The 5,929-nt window shown below is 45.3% G+C and overlaps 1 non-coding gene across 1 annotated transcript; it reads right to left on the bottom strand.

Annotated features, from left to right (window-relative positions):
* Positions 1-3,752: 3,752 nt before the first annotated feature.
* TRNAV-CAC lies at positions 3,753-3,825 on the bottom strand. Its single transcript has one exon. It is a non-coding gene; the product is annotated as a tRNA-Val (tRNA).
* Between the last annotated feature and the right edge of the window lie 2,104 nt (positions 3,826-5,929).

Genomic DNA, 5,929 nt, shown 5'->3' with positions numbered 1-5,929 from the left:
TTTGACCATCACCTTCCCATAATCCTCCTTCCCACAAGCCCCTGGCAAACACCTTTCTGCTTCTATGAGTTCGTCTGGTTTAGATTCCACATATAAGTGAGATCAAACAATATTCGTTGGGTTATTTCACTTAGCATAGCATCTTCCATGGCCATCCATGTTGCTTGCTGCAGGTTGTGGGATTGCATTTTTTTTTTTTTAAGGCTGAATAATACTGCATTATATGCATTTTATCCATTTTTATGTCGATAGACTTTTAGGCTGTCTCCATTTCTTGGCTATTGTGAAAAACACCGCCATGAACATGGGAACCCAAGTATCTCTTTGAGTTTTTGATTTCCGTTCCTTCAGATATATAAACCCAGAAGTTGGATTGTTGACTCACGTAATAGTTCTGTTTTAAATTTTGGGGGGAAACTTTCATACTCTTTCCCATAATGGCTGCACAAATTTACATTCCCACCAACAGTGTAGAAGGTGCTTAGGAATAAAATTAACCAAGGGGATGAAGATGACAAAATTTTAATGGAAGAAATTAAAGAAGACACAAATAAATGGAAAGATAGCTTATGTTCATGGATTGGAAGACCTAATATTGCCAAAATGTCCATACTACCCAAAGTGATCTACAGGTTCAATGCCATCAAAATCCCACTGGCATTTTCCACAGAAACAGAAGAAGCAAACCTAAAATTCGTATGGAACCACAATGGATCCAGAAAGAACAAAGATGAAGCCACCACACTACAGGCTATAGTGATTAAAACACTATGGTAGTGGTGTGAAGACAGACCTATAAAACGAAGGGAAAGAACAGAGAACCCAGAATTAAACCAATGCATATGTGGTTAACGGACCTTTAACACAGGTGCCGAGCATATACAATGGGTAAATGACAGTCTCTTCAGTAAATGGTGCGGGAAAATCCGGATATCCACCTGCAAAAGAATAAAATTGAAACCCTGTCTTAACCATACGTAACGCCAGGAGGGAGAAGGGGTGAAGAAGGTGAAGGGTTTAAGAGGTACAAATTGACAGTTATAAAAATCGTCGCGAGGATGTAAAGTACAGGACAGGGAACATAGTCAATAACATCGTAGTAACTGGTGTCAGGTGGGCACTAGACTTACCGGGGTGAGAACTTCGTAAGGTCTATAAATGTCTAATCACCACGTTGTACACCGGAAGCTAATACGATATTGTATGTCAACTATAATTGAAAATAAAATACAATAAAATAGAGGATAAAACCTTAGAACAGCTTCTTTCAGGACAAATGATAGTGTTTCTTTAGGGGAAATATCTACATAAAGACAAAAACATCATGCGAAGATTTAAGCTTGTGGAGTCAATTAAAAAATAAATTTCAACTTTTGACATTTGGATCCTATTCCCCACTTTCCCACCTCCCATACTGGCTTATTGGTTATATTGTTCATTTTATATTGTCAATGTTTTTAATTCTAATATTCTATTTTGTAACCACGATTTTCACGTACTCTAATCTCAGTTTTGTGCTGAGATGGGTACGGCCCTCACCATTAGTCCTTGTCTGCACACTCAGATTCTTGCTTTTGATTTGCATTTGAGTGTCTGGATTTAGCCATACATTTTTCATAGTGTGTGTTTATTATTTTCATTATTACATATTTTTCCCACTGATTCACTCTTACGAAATAATGCTACAATAAACCATTATATGTGTGTGTGGCGGTGGTGGTGTGTATTTTGGGGGGGCGGATGTGTCTGAAGATTTTTATAGAATGGATCTTAAAAGTTGCTAGGTCAAAGACATGAATGCTTAGCGTTTTTATAGATTCTGCCAAATTGCACACTAAATATTTATGACACTTTATACCTCCACGAGCATAGATGAGGGCCTGTCTCTCGATACCCTCACCATCACTGGTGATCCTCAGTAGTTTAAATTTGCCAATCAGAGGGGTGGTCTAGACCCTAGTTAAGAGTGCGGTGTCTGGAGACAGATTCCTGGGTTCAAATCCCAGCTCTGGCATTTAGCAGGTGTGGCACCTTAGCCTTAGTTTTCTCATCAGTAAAGTGGGGATCATAAGAGAACCCAAACCACACAGTTGTTATACAGATTAAATAAGTCCTTCCCCACCTCCCATTGTAGAATACTTAGAACAACGCTTGGCACAGTAATATAAATAATGCGAGTGTTTGCTGCTGATCTCATAGAGCCCTAAATATGATCTTATCATTTACATTTACATTTTATAATCGTTAATGAGAGTGAGCGCAATGGATATTAGCAGAAGCGAAGATGCGACTTTTGCAAAACTCAGAATCTCCAATCTCAAAAAACAACAGCAATAAGATTATGACTCTATAAAAATATTCATTGAAGGAACAAAAAACTCCCCAAACTGGAGGTGGCAGCAAGCTGATGGTCGAGGTCTGTGGGTGGCTGCCTCGCCTCGATGAACCCTCCTAAGAATGGGGAAGGACGGACCGATTGGGGAACCCATGCCGTATTGCTCAGAGACAGGGAAGTATGCTCATGGCCACGAGCAGACGTTACTGCTGGGTGATTGTGCAGAGGATGATCTCATCTTAGCCAGCGACTGTATGCTCTCGTATAAAAGCAGCCTGCACCCATAAAACCGTGACCCTGCTCCGCCATCAGTGGGCCACGGGGCTCCTGACCCCAGCTTCCTGTCCTCTTTCTCCTCTCCATCTCGCACCGTTCCCACTCAGGTACGTTCTCCAGAGCGATGCTGGACGTGGCGGGATTTACCACTTGCTGAATGTGGCAAGTAACGCCCGAACAGGGACCTGAGTATGGGAAGGCGTAAAAAAAGGTAAGGCGAGGAGACCCCCTAGGGAAAAAATACGCAAAAGAGGAGGAGGGAGAAAACACAGATCACAGCCCGGTAGAACTCAAGGAAAAAAAAACGCGCGTTAAATGAATTTAAGGAATAGGATGTAATAATCAGGAGCAAAACATGGGGCGACAAGGGTCAAAGGACCTCAATATTTTTTATACAGATGCTTAATGGTATGCGTAGAGCTAGAGGCTATAAAGTGAAAGGGGAGCAATTAACCGAGTTTTTATATTTTTTAATATTTTGTGCAAGTAACGTGTCCCTGGTTTCCGGAGGAGGGAACTGTAAATAGTCAGACCTGGGGGAAGATTGGGAAGCAATTACAAGGGCACTGTACCTCTGAGGGGCCTGATAAGATCCCCAGTTTTACATTCTCCTTACGGGCTTTAAAAAGAGATTGTCTTGATTCTACCCGGGAGGCTCAGAGACTCTCAAGAGGAGAAGGTAATGAGTTAGTTGCTGCACTGTGAAGGACTTGGAGGGGTATGAGGACCTCTGTGCTCCTCCACCGCCTTCGGCCACCACTGCCTCCTGAGTATGAGCAAGAAATAGAGGGGGAGATTCGCAGAGATCCGCAGGCTGGGGGAGGAGAGGACAGTCAGGAATGGACTTTAACCAGCTACATCAGCACCCCCAGCGAAGTTACAAATACTAATGGGGAAATATGAATATGTGCATGACCTCTGATCTGTGTCTGTCTGCGTTACAGGTAACATGGCGGTTCCATTGAGAATTCTAATTATTATTATTTTTAATTATTTATTATTATTATTATTATTTATGCCTACAGCAGCTGGTCTTCCTAGGTGGTCTCCCATTCAAGTACTAACCAGGCCTGACCCTGCTTAGCTTCCGACATCAGACATTGGGCTTGTTCAGGGTGGCATGGCCGTAGACCGTGGACCATGGTTCCACTGGGATATGAACCCAGGACCTTATGCATGTGAAGCAGACGTGCTCACCGCTACACTATGGAGCCACATCCAGGAATTCTAATTATGATGAGAAGGGAAATGTATGTTTTTGGCATCAGAAGATATGAAATATAGAGATTTATTTTGAAGGAAATTCAAGGAAAGGTGTTTGTCTTAAAGTTGGTTATTTCTGAATGAGTGAGAAGAAGCAAATGGAAGAAATGAGGGCAGTAATAAAAGGTTTGTGAAGCGCAATCCTAGGAGGAAATTTTATGTGATTAAGCCAAACGAGATGGGAAATTTAAGTGCCGAAAGTAAGCTAATGCAAAATTAAAGTGGCGTTTTGATGTTTCATAGACTACTAGTCTGCTACTGATGTTATGGAAAAGTTTTCTGAGTAGAAAGCAGGGAATCCAGAAAGGTAGAGAAAGAGGAGATGATACGGGAGGCTTCCATGTTTCCCCCATAACAGAAAGACTTAACGATCAGGGCAGATGGCCCGAGAGCCTTCAGCTGTTCCTTTTAAGACACTGAAGGATTTAAAACGGACCCATGCGACCCCTGGTCCTACTGCTCCCGTTACTCTGGCGTTGCTTGACGGATTGCAATATGAAACTTTGCCTCCCTATGACTGGAAAGCAATAGCTAGGGCTTGTTGCTCGGGGGCAGATCACCTATTGTGGAAAAGTGAATAGGTATGACCTCGGCGGGCAGCAAGCAAGGCGTAATACAGCTAATAATGTTCCCGTTACAATAGAAATGTTGACCGGGGAGGGAAAGGATGTAAATCTGATGCCACAGACATATCAACAAATTCACATTTGTGCTGTGAAGGCTTGGTGCAGTCTGCCTCCAGCAGGAGCCCGGTCGGAGGAGCTCAGTGGAGTAGGATGGGGGCCTGATGAATTATACCGGGACTTTGTTTCCCGTCTTTTACAGGCAGTGTCTAGAACAGTGTCTGACGCTGAGGCAGGAGGAATAACAGGAAAACAGCTTGCCAACAAACTCTGCCAAACAGCACTTAGACCCCATAGGGAGACAGGTATGCTATCTGACTCTATTAGAATATGTGTTGATATTGGGCCGGCTTATGTACAGGGAGCTGCATTAGCTGCTGCATTAACTCAATCCTTGGGCAACTTAAAGGCCCGCGGGGCAAAGGAGGAAAAGGTGATCCCAGCCTCCTGTTTTTGCTGTGGCAGAGTTGGACACCTTGCCAGGGAATGTCCCAGCAGAAGCTTGGCTGAGGGGCAAGGAGGCCACTCCGCCCCTCAGGGTAGCGAGGTGAGCAAACCCAGGACACCTGGAATTTGTTCTACACGTCAGTGAGGAAGGCATTTGGCTAATGAATGTAAATCTCATCATGACGCCCAGGGCAATTTACTGCAGGGAAACGGGCCACGAGGCCAGCCCTGGCCCCGTCAAATAATGGGGGCTCTTGCTACCAACCCATCGGTGGCTCTTCTCCCCAATGTGGAGGCCTCCAATCTGCGATCCTGTCTCCAGGGGGCAGGGGAAGGACGAACTGACCGGGGACCAATGCGGTGTTGCTCATGGTCACGAGCAGACGGAACTACGAGAGATCATAGCAGGGTGTGGGCTGGGTGACTGTGTAGAGGATGTCCTCATCTTAGCCAGCCAGCGACTGTATGCTCTCGTATAAAAGCGGCTTGGCAAAAATAAAAGCGCGCCCCTGATCCGCCCTCAGCGGACCGTGGGCCTCCCGATCCCAGCCTCCTGATCTTTCTTTTCTCCATCTCCCACCGTTCCCACACGCTGGACCTGGCGGGACTTACCACTCGCTGGACGCGGCAAAGGACGTGGTCTTTCTCCCTCATGCTACAAAGGAAGTATCTGGAATCAGGTGGCTAACAGAAAGCTCCAGGGTAGTTGTCTATTTCTCTGGACAGGGGCTGAGGGCGGGGTCGGGGGCGGCTGGCCAGCCCTAGGTGTGACAAGCTCTTCCAGTCTGTGGGTGGTTCCCCGCCTCCCCAATGAAGAGTTAGTTGTTTCTGGGTCATAATTCTGCAGGTGTGAAAGAGGGGGGCGAGGCAGGGGAATTAGCCTGTGTGTCTCCGCCTGGTTTAGTCGTGCGTGGGGCAATGGTGCCTCCCTTAATGGTGGGCCAGTTCTGTGGGTCTGCCCACAAGCCCCTGTGGGTTGAGAAAA

This window comes from Rousettus aegyptiacus, unplaced genomic scaffold (assembly GCF_014176215.1).
Source record: "Rousettus aegyptiacus isolate mRouAeg1 unplaced genomic scaffold, mRouAeg1.p scaffold_m13_p_5, whole genome shotgun sequence".
In the NCBI taxonomy this organism is placed as follows: Eukaryota; Metazoa; Chordata; class Mammalia; order Chiroptera; family Pteropodidae; genus Rousettus; species Rousettus aegyptiacus.
This window is presented reverse-complemented; position numbering and strand designations above follow the sequence as displayed.